At 38.6% G+C, this 13484-nt stretch overlaps 1 protein-coding gene across 2 annotated transcripts in view; it reads left to right on the top strand.

Annotated features, from left to right (window-relative positions):
- The window catches only part of RIMS2 (regulating synaptic membrane exocytosis 2), a 487588-nt gene that overhangs the window by 390 nt on the left and 473714 nt on the right, over positions 1-13484 (top strand). The window lies entirely within an intron of this gene.

The raw sequence follows: 13484 nt of genomic DNA, 5'->3' as shown, positions 1-13484 counted from the left end.
GGGAGCTGTCCGGGGCGGCGCCACCCCGGCAGCCCCAGGCGGGGCTGGGCGTCCCCGGCTCGGCAGCGCGGGGTCCCGTCCTGCCGCTGCTGCCCGGGCGCGGCGTGCAGCGCGGGGTGGGGGTCGGGCGGGGAAGCGTGAGCTTTCCCCTTGCGCTCTGCCCCGGCCCAGCGGGGGAACCGGTGCTGGCGGCGGCGCGGGGGGTCCTGCTTTCCCGAGCGGCGTGGGTCGTGACCTTCCCTAGGCTGGCTGGCAGGCACCGAGCGAACTGAAGAAAACTGTTCTCCCTCCGTAGCGGAGTAATCACGCTGGCTTCTAAGGGCTTAAAAACAAGCAGCGCTACTACTCTCGCGGGCATGACTTTTACGGGTGCGGCGAAGCTGAAGCACTGAGTGGGTTTTTTACACCAAAATGAGTGTTGTGTCCTGGACGTGTTAGCTGCAGCTGGCCCTTCACACTCAGTACCCGGAAACTGTCTTCTGGGCTTTAGTTGCTGGCTTTGGAAGTCTGTTTCCAAGGTTCATTGCATTATTGTGAGCGTCGTAACGAAAACTTCAGGTATCGTTTGTGTGACAGCTGCTGAACTGTGAGGTGATCTAAAAACATTTCAATGTCTGTTTAAAAAAGACTTTTTTATTGGGTGAATATTTTGAAGAGTATCAGTGTAATGTAAGCACTGGAAATAAAGTGCCGTACCTGGTTTTATCACCGCCTTTCGGTCTCATGCTATACAGTTTGCTTGCTATTGTGATACTTTTATTTTAAAGCAATTTAGGCTCCTTTACATTGCTAAATTGCGTGGCATATCAAAATAAATGCAAATTTTTGTCTAAAATTTCTGCCCTCTTAAAAATCATTAACAAAGAAGGAAATGGAAAATTATTCAAGTTGCGGTTTAAAGCTATAACAATAGCATTATAGTTTTAAAGATGGCTCCTGGCAACTCTTGTTGCAGGTGATAATACTTATGATCCATTATAAAGTATGATTTCAGTATGATACCAGGGTCAGCTTGAACTGTTAAGCTTACAAATGAAGAATAAACTGTTCTCAAGTAATCACCAGGTAAAACCAACTTAAGAAATGAAACAGAACTGTTTTCATTTGTAATCTTCAGAATCTTGGAAGCAGACATGGACAAAAGAAAGGTCTTCATCAAATGTAAAGATAAACTATAAACTTCATGTGGGGTTTAGTTTCTCATTGTGTCTCACTAAAGCTTCCTCTTGAGTTCTGTGTAAGCCGTGAGGGAAATGGTATGGCATAAAGTTTATACACAGAGGATAGCCTAGAACAGCTCTCTCAGGAAAATGCTGTTGTCAGTGGAATTTGGATAGATGGCCCACAATGTTTTACAGGATACTGAGAAGTGATCTGGTGTCAGATGAATAACTCACCAGTTTCATTTTTCTTAAAGTGAAGTGGCTCCTTGAACCATCAAGTACATGTTTACTCTGGAAATATCTACAGATTTATTAAGCACAACCCTCCACCAAAGTCATACCAGAGCTTGTTCTGCATTTTTAGGGAACTATTACTGAGTTTAATTCTCTTGACAGATGTTTTCCTTCTGTCAAGCGAAGAGAAAGAAGAAGAAAGAACCCCCCCCCCCCCATTTATATGAATGAACTACTGTTATTGCATAGAAATAAATATAGAGCTAAATCCTGCAGTCTTTGTTCAAGTGTAATTCTCCTCGAAGGCAAGCTCCTTTTGAAGTGGAAGGTATTTTTGTCTGACTAAGCAATAAAATTGTGTCATTTCATTCCGTGGAGAAATATGGGAGGATAAAAAAAGATGCTGAAAACAAGAGTTGACATTTAGAGATATTTTCAGAAGAACTGTTCAAATGTTGTAGAAAGCGGCAAGCGTGGATTTCCTCTAATTTTTTTTGATAATTTATGGTGACTGAGTGTCAGTATGAATGGCTAGTCCCTGGGCTCTACTTCCTTTCTGCATTCTATCTCTATTTTGTGCTTTTCAAATTCTTATGCTGTGCCCATCATTGTGGTATTTGAGTATCTTCCAAAAGTGCATTAAGTAGTGTGACTCACATCTGTAATGTGGACTATTTCTTCTTTTCCTTTCACTCCCTGGGGTAAATATGTGTGGATTTAAAATAGATACATAACTTCTTCTCCTTATGCTTGTTTTACTCTTTTTGGGGAAAGGAAATGCAGATGGTAGTGAGTTGTAATCTGTAGCAACTAATAGTGAACAGGTCAGCATGAATTCTTGCCAGGATTTGCTGGAACATGATGGCATGGAAAGCAGAAGCTTTCCAGATTTGCTCTCTCCTTTGGCCTGGTTTGGTCTGAGAAATACGCCTAGCTACAGTTGTGCACTGTGTTCCTGTGGCGGAGCTTCTGCTTTAAAAAGGAGGATGGGCAGCAAACTCTGCTGCTTTGACTGTCTCTCTTCTGGAATTTTTGGGACCCTTAGAGTGCATTTTGCATGTCATGTACTAAGAAAGTGCCTTCTTGGCAAGGTTATCGAACATATATTTTGCATAATATTTAATACGCAAAATGCATGACACTCAGAGAAAATGAATTTATGTCTGCACACTGGGTCTAAGTCCTTCTGTTACAGGAATATTTACATGTTTTCAACTTTTATCTTTGTGGCTGTTTTACTCTCTTGGATATAGGATAGAACTTTTGATAATGGTTTTTCCTTTACATTATGCACATCCTTCCTCTTGTAAATTCTAGTTTTGTGTGTGTAAGCTTTCTAACAGATTTTAGATAGCACGTTTCCTCCTTATGGATTGATTTATGGGATCAGTCTTGTGCTTTTTTACTTTTCATTCGTGCTTTATTTCTCTATCAAAGGACTGGCTTGAGAGGATGCACACAGAAAAAAGATTTGTAGAAGATGACATTATTTGTAAAGACTTATGTTTCAGCCTATGTGATGTGCATATACGCTTTCCTACTTGCAGTATCATGAGCTTCCTGCTCCTTTGCCTAGCTATTCTAAAGACGAAATGCTGTCCTTGTAAAATCAGACTCGCAGCTCTGAAAATAGATGCATTTCAACTTTTCATGGGTATGGACAGTTTGGCCCAGTAGAAGACAAGTTTTCTGAAGAGAAATTTCATTATGAAATCACCCAGCTTTTCATATATTTGCAAAGCATCGCAGGTTTACCATGAGGTCCTTATAAAAGATCTCTTTCGTATGTGTATGTGTCTGAAATCAGCTGGCATTGTCATCTGTTTTATCCAGGGGAAGAAGACAGGTGGAAACACGGTGGCCTAGCTAGAGAATGGTGGTTGTCTGTTAGCCACCACTGGCAAGTCCAGAGTAAGCTTTAGGAAGGTACGACTCACTGCAGGCTTGCGTGTGCTCAATTGCTGTGTCGGTGATTTTACAGCCGTGGTAAAAATTGGGTAGCTACACTGACTGAAACAAAAATCTCTGACAAGCAGACCTCAAAGAAGCTAGGCTGTGTGGGCTCTGGATGGCACTGGGGGTGAGTGAGATGTGGGGCGGGATACTGGGCCTGGGGGAGAGGAAGCAATAGATTGATAGCTGTGAGTCATAGCAGTGTAAATGTCCACCTCACAAAGCTATTATACTGCTTTATAAATAATTATCCTGCTTTATAAATAATCAACTCTGATTTAAACTGCTTTAAAAGTATTGTTTGTTTAAGATTTGGATTTCAGGGCTGGAGGAATGAAAGAGAAGCAGGTGGTGATTATTGGTTTTGTTTTTGGAGAACAGAGATATGTATATGGGAATTTCCAAAGTTTATAGGGTAATGCAAAAAGGTTTGCTTTTGGCTAGATAGTAAACTAGGACTCCAGGCAATGTTAGTTGTTCAAGTTATGCTTCCACAGCTACACTGCATTTTATCTGAATCTGGAGTGCTGATCAGAACAGTCCATCGCTACACCACTCATCATTTTGCTCTTGTTTCTATTTATTATAAAATAAAATACTGTCAAGGCGACTTTAAAAGTAATAACTTTATGCAGTGTAAAATAAGTGATAGTGGAAGTTATACAAAAATATATAGTTGAGGAAGATAGTTGCCTCTGCCCTGCCCTGCCCTCTTCCCTTCCTGCTACCTCATTCTCTGCTCCCTCCCAATATTCTTTATCATCTCCCCTTTCTTTTGTTTTAACAATTTGTACTGCTTTTTGGGCCTCTCAAAATTGTCATTATTCCTTAGTTTTCTCCCTTACCACATGCTTGGGCATTTTATACTCTAAATAATACTCGTCAGGATGTTATGGCTTGTACCATTTGCTCTTCAAGAAGACCCAGAGTTTACAACTGTCCTCTAAAGCATCTAGCACACTTCTGGGTACTGTCTACAAATAAGAGCAGTAGTACTTCCTCTTAGTGACTAAGCAGAATGTATTTGGATATTATACAGACTGGCAGTTACACTAATTACTGGGATTGCTAATGTCAATGTTGAGTAAAATTTCAGAAGACTGCAATGGTGCTGATGTTCCCTCATTCAAAAAGTTCAAGCAGGATGGGTTGGATGTAGAAAGGCTTGACATCATGTGGGGCCAAAAAATAGAAAAGTTGATACAGGATTTAGTTAACAAAGAAGCCAAAAAATAGATATTTAACACCAGCCAGTAGGTGCTTTCTGGAATCTTGTCAAATAAATCTGCTTTTGCGTTCTTTGAAACAAAAAGAAAAAAAACATTTAATTTTGCCTCTTAAAGACGAGAGTGTAGATCATACTTTAAGGTGCTGGAACTGTATCCTAGAAAGTGGTGGGTGACTGGGTGAAATTCAGTGGTCTCTGGAAGTGAGGTTAGGGGGCTGAATGGTCCATTCTGGCTTTTGTCTGCATGCATCTGTGAGCTGGGTAATGTCTAAATAACTGAGAATGTCAAATAATTGATTTTTCCATTGAAACAACAGTTTAATTAGTGTATATATTGTAAGTGCAAAAATACACAGGAGTGATACGTTACTACAGAACTGATATAAAATGTGTTTCTACCCTGCCAATGAAGTTTTAAAATACTTGTAGCATATTCGAAGTTCCATAATAAGGAGGAAAAAAGTAATATAATGGTTTGAACTTTGAAATTTAATCCACTGGAATGAGAAATTAGCCATTGAGAAATTAGTATATAAATGTTCAGTTTTCATCTGAAAGGTAGACTTGACAGTCTTGAGAATTTTCTTCACCTGAATGCCACCTCTCAACCCTCTGCTTTACTGGCTTCCTTAAAGTTTTACTGTTGTATTGACAGTCAGTCAGAAGGCTGTGAAAGTTTCTGAGTCCATTAGGTCTACCTTTTCCAAGAAAGTGTTTTTTGTGTGTTGCCACCTTTCCTTTTTTCTGAACATCTTCTCTGATGGCTTTTTTTGACAGGAACTTCGGGAAATAAAACCCAAAAGAACTCAAGAAATGATGAGTTATGAGTTATACTTGTTTGACTGCAACAGATATTACACCTTAACAATGAGCTTTGAGGTGGGGATGATTTTTTGAGTTAAGATTAGGTCATGTGGGCTGTCTTAATCATAAGTCTTACTATATCATGGTTAATAGCTACAAGTTATCATAGACAACCTAATGTCTTTAAAAGTGGACAACAGTGAGTCTTCTTAATTTAGACTCATAAGCAGGAAGAATCTCTTTAAATACTAATTGTTTAAAAATGGCATTCAAAACCAGTTGTCTTTCAAGCAAATGAATTCATGTTAGAAAATTTAAGTTCAAATCAAACCACATTGTTTTCAATGCTTACTGAGTTTAGACTTTGTCTCTTTTGCAGGACTATATGTGGTGTAATGGGAGGAACTGTTATGTCCTTGAAGTATAACTGTCTGTTGAGGGCATATTATACTTCAGTAATAAGAACAGTTTACATCTAATCTGGTAGTGCTTTTGTAAACTCAGTAAACTCCAGCAACTGCACCTCATGATTTGTTAAACTTCTGGCGATAAAAGAAAACCACAGAATCAGTGCTGTGCTGAAAAGCTGCTTCTGCATGATATTATGTTTGACTGTTTCCTCATGTTGTTTCTCCAAGGTATTGTCTTGAAGCTGTGAAGGAATCAGTGAGGACTGAGATTATATGAGTTAATGTAATGGTAGAAGATTGTATAGGCGAGTAGTAGTGCATTTAAGAAGTTAGTACATACTGGTTTTGGAGAGTAAGAGTTCAAAGTAATTTATACTGTTGTCTGCTGTTTTCATTGAAGGTGGAAGGCTGTTCTTTTATAGTCTTGAATTCAAATACCAGCTTTCATCACATTTCCCTGCCTAAATATGTTTGCAGGGTGATCTTAGTTGCATTTTGATAAAATGAAATTAAATTAATGCATTTTGATAGGATAGGAGTTTATAATAGTCTACTTTAGGTATCTTTTGGAGTTTTGAAGTTTTGATGTGAAAGCCTAAAGAATATCTTTGATTTAGACTATAAACTCTTTTAATAAAACCATAGTGAGACATCCTCTTTATTCTAGCAGGAGTTAGTGAGAGCTGAACTTGTGTTTCAAAACAGTCCGAGTGCTTCTACTTAGAAAATTCACAAGGAAAATCTTTAAATTTCAAATAAACTATAAAAAAGTTATTTTCTTTTTACTGTCTCTATGGGGTTGGTTCTTTCTTCTTAAATCTCATGTGAAGGTGTTTAAATGCTTCCTGATAACTTACCATTTCTTTATTAACATTACTGTTTTTAAGGTGAATGGTTTCTTGTAGCAAATATTATATTGTATTTGTACATAGAATATCTCACAGGTCATATACCATTACTAGGTATTTGGTATAACATGGCATTTTGGTTCTATGTATTTGTGAGGGCAGTCTTTCTTTAGAATGTGTATTATCTTAAGCATATGAGGCACATCAAATGTTTTGACCTTTAAATAAAATTGTGAGTTAGAAGCAGTCAGCCTTTTTTTGAAAATGTTTTGCAACCATCTTTCGAATAACTTTTCAGAAATGAGTACTCCAGTGTGTCAGCAAGGAATCTTTTTCCATATACTGTTACTCTAACTCTTGTTGCATTTATACATTTTTCTCTTTACAGGAAGGATGAGTGAGGAGTAATGCTTTTAAAGCTGTTTAAAGCCCAGATAACACGTAGAATAATAGAAAATAGGGCTGGTTTGGACCTCAAGAGGTTTTCCAATTAATCCTTTGCCTCGAGGTATGACCAACTATAAGAGCAATTCCTGACACTTATTTGTCTAATCTAGCGATTCCCAACTGTGAGGGCCCACCTAGCCAGTGAAATAAATAGGCTTCATGGCCGAGGCAAGGGCACATAACAGATGACACACAGAATTTGAGCTAATCAGCTCTGCAAGAGCTGTGCTGCCTACATAGCAGAAAGTGAGGAGTGGGCCAAACAGATCTTAGGGTAAAGCTCTTGAATCCAGTATGAAACTTACAGTTTTTTCAAATTATAGTTTACTAGTGAAAAGTATGAGAACAATGAATCCAACTACTGACCTAACCAGGGATGGAGATTCCTTGAACTCCCTAGGTAATTTGTCTCAGTTACTCAGAGTCATTATCCTTACCATTAGATTTTTTTCCCCTACTGTTAAACCTAAATCTCTTTCCTGCCATTTGCTACTTACTCTGTCCTCAATGGAAATGCAGAGCAGTCTGTTACTTTTCCATTTGCAACAAGCTTTTTTATACATTTCATAAATGTGATCATATCTCCTCCTGTAGATTCTCATCATTTGCTTTCTGTAGACTCAACAGGTCATATTTTCTGGACTTTTGACCATTTTTGTTGCTGTTCTTTATATACTTTCTAACTGATCTTTTTTGAAATACAGTGTCCAAAACCAGACACAGTATTCCAAATAAAAATGTATGGGGAGACCACAAAGATAACACCCTTTGTCTTGTACAGAACACTTTCCTTGTACAGTCAGTGTCATGTGTGTTTGGGTTTTCTGTCGTGATGTAGCATTATGGACTCACTTGTGATCTACTACTATACCTTCAACACACTTTTCTGCAGAACTGCTGTTGAATCAATCAGTCCTCATTTTATATTTTGAAGTTGATTACTTCAGCTATGCATAGTGTTTGTCTTCATCCCCGTTGAGTTGTATTCTGTCTGTATCAGATGCCTCATATGAATTTTGCATTAGAGTGCTTAAATAAAATGCACAAACAGCCCTTGGAGCAAGAACAAGGATTTGCCTCTAGAAAGTATCCTAATCACAGAGCTATTCAGACTTTCTCTTGCTTGTCCATACATTTACATTCCTTGCACAGTTGCAAAACTTCACTGGTAGGGTGCAGAATAATTTTATTCCAGTTTTGCCCATAGCTTGTTTGTTAGGGAAGAGAGAGCTGTGTTCAAATCTCCTTAAGCTGAGAGGGTCTACAACACAGGTCTGGCACCTCCTTGGAAAGACACAACTGCTACACTATTGTAAGGGTAACAGTTATGTCCTCTGCTATATTTACTCAGTCCATGGAAGCTGTTGGCTGACTTACAGCAAATTTGACAAAAAAGTTGAGGTCCCAAAGATACTTAATTACTAAGAGTCTAGTAAGTAGGTGGGTAGTAGAAAGGGATTGTCCAACCTCTTGACTGTGGAAAAGTCTGCTCATGCCATGTTGCATATCAAGGAGTCCTCATAGGGGAGAATCAACCATAGACATCAAAATAAATCAATCATGAGCTGTGAGTCCTCACGAAATCAGACTTCTTTAGGTTCAGCACTCATAGAACTGCTTGGTTAATGAAAATGATTGCCTTGGTTTTGGTATCTTTTTCATTCCTGTCTTAGAACATTTAGAGCTTGGGTTAAGGATTTAGCCCAGAGAATCTCTGGGGTTCTTCTGACCAGATGTGAATGTCTACAGTGTAGGACATCTACATCTGAAATCACTTGGATTCAGTTTAAAGCAAATGGAAATAAAGAGGTGCCTTTAGGATGTGATCCATCTCATCTTAAATTAGACACTCCAAATAGGCTGAATGAATTGCAGAGCCTATTTCTGGCTATGGACTTAAAAAGAAGATAAAGTGATTGTGTCAGATGTAGAGGTCTACCTTGCAGACATCTTGAGCTAGGTAAGCTGAATCTCACCCTCAGAGTTCCGCCTTTGAGAGTAACTCTTCACTATTTGGTCTTACAAGACTGTCATAGCCACTTTCCCTACTGGCACTGACTTTTACAGTTCTTTAGATTTCTTTAGAAGCCTGTTTGTCAATCTGCGTCTTTTGCTTATATTTCAATCAATTATTAATTAGGGCATGCTCATTTATCCATATCTTTACTATTTGAGACTCACTGCTGGGAACCTGAGTATGTTTCCCTTCTAGTCCAAGGTTATTCTTAGGATTTGGTATATCTTTTATACTAAATTCAGAAAGTCTTTGAAGAATGAGTTCTAAAAGAAGTCCTTGGAATACAAGATCTTTCCAGCATGTGGGATTAAGCATACCTATCAACAAAAGTACATTGCAAAGAAAATCTACATGCCATTCACCAGTAAGAATTGTTAGTGGGTATTTTAAGTCAGAAGATAGAATCTCATAGCTGAAGCTAGTCTGATTGCTAGATGAGAAGTTACAAACACTGGATTTGTCTACTACTTGTAAACTTAAAACAGTGTAGCATTAAGACCCAAAGAAAACTCTATAAACTCAATTTAAATTGATGATTTCTTTTCGTAACTCACACACTATCTCTCTTTTGCTATGCATCGACGGAAGTTAGATTTCAACATATGCTTTGAATATCTTCTATGCTTTAAATTTCTTCTTTTCTGCCAGTTAGCCATTGCTTTAACAGTATTTATTTAGCTACTGTGTATTTACAAGTTGATAGGTCACTTTTGATAGTAGTCTGTTAAAAACATACTATTGAATTGCTATGCATTCTGAATTCAGCACTTTCTTGCTTTAAAAGCCTGGATAAACAGGTATCTGCGGAAGATGTTGTGTGGTATAGAAATCAAATATATTTTTGCTGAATCAGGCCCTAAGACAGTTTGGGAACATGGGTTTTGATTCAGCATGCTTTCATTAATTTGGTTAGTCATTGCGATTATGATGCATTTCATTCTGTGTAACCGAGTGCTGCACTGCAAGTGACAGCTGAACCATGTATTATCTAACAGCTAGAAAATAGCATCACTGTCACGTTTAGAAGGCTGAGGATTATACTTTTATTGAACACGTGTTTTGTACTAAAGTGAAAATGCTTCAGGAAAATCTTTTTTCAAACTACTTGTAGCATTACAGATATGAAATATCACAGTAAACAATATGAACTATTTAAAAACAAGAACTTAATTTTAATTTATGAATAGAATGAAGCTTCCTGTTCTGATTTTTAATAATTTATTGGCTTTGAGGATTGGTTGTAAAATTATGCCTGTGGATGCTTTGCTGATAGTCTGATTTACATATAAGTGGTAGGTTTGAGGAGCTAAATTTAACTGAATGGGAAATATTTCTCAAATGCTGATATTACTTCCATGTTAATATATATCCCATCAGAAGACATTTCAAGTGAAGCAGTGATTTTAATTATTCTGCTGAACTTTACCAAAATGCCAGGGAAATTCAAAAGTTAGCAGGTTGGAAAGTTAAGAAAAACCCCAATATCATTGAAAGGAAATTGTATTTTTACCTAGTGTCCACATTTATTTTTAAAAATTGTGTCCTCCATGTTTAAGAATATGTGTCAGAAAATCCAAATGTATTTTTTCCTGCCCTGTGTATGGTTTATCTGAAAAAATGCTGTAGAGGGTGCTGTGAAGGCACTGAGCCAAGACAGGTATTTTCAGAGTAGAGTACAGAGAAAGTACTGGTATTTGAAAGCATTGAACTCTTCTGTCTGCTTGATATCTGAACATGCAGGTGGCCAGAGATGAATGAAATTTAATGGACTATAGCTGAGCACTGATGTACATTTATATATTTTGAATTTATGTAGGCATGGTTGGAAGGTGTTTTTAGCTACTTTGTAGTGTTTATATGAACATGTCTTCTGCAGAATTTACCGAGTGTTCTTGTCTAAAATTTGTTCTGAGTTATATGTTTGAAAAGTCTTTATAACACAGATATTCTCTTGTATGAAAGAAGCTTTGATTTGCAGAAAGACAAAACAAACATTTAGATTTTTAACTATTAGTATGAATGATCATATTTGCCCTGCACAAACAAGAGTGATAATCATTGTAGGGTTAGGCCATGATCACACCGACGCTTGTGCCCCAATCTAACTTCTCAGACATAAACAACTATTTCTTAACTCAGTAGGACCAGTTATTTACAAGTAAGAGATTCATTAATTAAAGGGAATATGGGTTGAAATAGTGCCTTTTTTAATACTTTATAATTTTGCCTTAATAACACTTTAAAATAATTTAAAAAAAGCATTCACTGAAACTGGAGTTTCACTATGGAAGTTGAGTCATGGTTCAATAGTTAATAATCAGTTTAGGTGGTTTTTTTTCAGTTTTTAACCATTGTGCATATAAAGAATATACAATATGCTTCGCAAGTTACACTGTTTACTCTTTTAATAAGAAAGGATTTCCTGAAAGTTTACCACTAAAATTCAATAATTCAGTAGGTCATTAAATAAATAAAGGTACTGTTGTATATTTATTGTTTTTACTATTAAAATAATTTTTTTCTTAGGTTAAACAAGAAAAAGTAGTTTAGAATTGGTAGCATTTTTTGTCATTCTTCATAGCCACAAGGTTTTTCTCTGCCAAGGGCTTAGAAGTGTTTTATTATAGTAATTCATGACAAATTTGTCTTTCAAAGGGACTGCTGTTCCTAACACAAGTAAGACTAAGCACTTCCTTAATAATGATGACCTATTTTAAAAGAGCTCCGTCCTCCCATTGGCACTGCTGGGTGTTCAGTAAAGCTGCCCACAACAAAGATGGTGTCTTGTGTTAAAAGAGGGAAATTGCCATTAAATATCTTCTATCTTGGGACATAAATAACTTTTATTCAGTATTTATAAAGTTACTGAATGGTATTATCCTGATGTGGAAGGAGGTTTATACAAGAGCTCTGCTGTGCATTTCCATTTCTTAATATGTTTGGTCATCATTAGTATCTTTTTTAGGGATGGTTTAAACATCTGCATAATAGTTTCTATACTTACATTAGTGAAACGTATTCTAGCCTTAGTTTCAGTTTAATGAAGTTTTTCTTCAAAAAATTTCTCTGTGTGTGAAACAAAGGGAGGAGAGGATTGTGACTGAACTTTTGCCCATCAACCTGATTATTCTTCACCTTTTAATTTATAATTAGGCTCGTATTGCATACATAAGTATTTATAGGGAAACAGGTAACTGACTAGATTCCTAACTAAAAATTTTATCACTTCTTTTTTGGTATGGAGTAAGTATTTGTATTGGGTTTACGTGTCTGGGTGCTGGGGGTGGGGGAGCGTTGCAGGGATGGCTTCTGTGAGAAGACACCAGGAGCTGCCCTTATGTCAGGCAGAGCTGGTGCTGAAACTCCCAAATGGCTCCCAAATGGGCGCACCGCTGGCCAAAGCTGAGCCCATCAGTGACCATGGTGGCATCTCTGCAATAACATGCTGAAAGGAAGATAAAAAATGCTGCGTAGCAGCTGTGAGAGAGGGGCATGAGAAGAATGTGGGAGAAACAACCCTGCAGACCCCCAGGTCAGTGCAGAAGGAGGGGGAGGAGATGCTCCAGGCGCCGGAACAGAGATTCCCCTGCAGCCCCTGGTGAAGACCATGGTGAGGCAGGCTGTCCCCCTGCAGCCCAGGGAGGTCCATGGTGGAGCAGATGCCCAGCTGCAGCCTGTGGAGGACCCCATGCTGGAGCAGGTGATGTGCTCTGAAGTAAGTTGTGACCTCGTGGGGAGCCCGTGCTGGAGCAGGCTCCTGGCAGGACCTGTGGCCTGTGGGGGGACGTCTGCCGGAGCAGTCCGTTCCTGAAGGACTGCACCCCATGGAAAGGACCCATGCTGAAACAGTTCTTGATGAGGTGCAGCCCATAGGAAGGAGCCATGTTGGAGCAGTTCATTAAGGACTGTATCCCATGGGAAGGACCCCATGCTGGAGCAGGGGAAAAGTGTAAGGAGGAAGGAGTGGTGGAGATGAAGTGTTATAGACTGACCACAATGCCCATTCTCCATCCACCTGCACTGCTTGGAGGGTGGAGGCAGAAGATCCAGGAGGGAAGCTGAGCCTGGGAAGAAAGAAGGGATGGGGGGGAAGGTGTTTTTAGCTTTGTTTTTAGGTCCATTGTCCTACCCTGTTATTAATTTGCAATAATTTGAAATAATCTTCCCAAAGTGGAGTCTGTTTTTCTCGTGATGGTAACTGGTGAGTGATCTCCGTGTCCTTATCTTGACCCATGAGCTTTTCCACTTTATTTTCTGCCCTGTCCAGCTGAGGAAGGGGAATGAGAGAGTGACTTGGGGAGTGAGTGTCTGGCAGGCAGCCAAGGTCAACCCACCACAGTATTTTGCAAATACATTTACAAAGGCTAACTTGAGCCTAGT

The sequence above is a fragment of the Haliaeetus leucocephalus genome, unplaced genomic scaffold, assembly GCF_000737465.1.
Source record: "Haliaeetus leucocephalus isolate CR32 unplaced genomic scaffold, Haliaeetus_leucocephalus-4.0 Scaffold555, whole genome shotgun sequence".
In the NCBI taxonomy this organism is placed as follows: domain Eukaryota; kingdom Metazoa; phylum Chordata; class Aves; order Accipitriformes; family Accipitridae; genus Haliaeetus; species Haliaeetus leucocephalus.
This window is presented reverse-complemented; position numbering and strand designations above follow the sequence as displayed.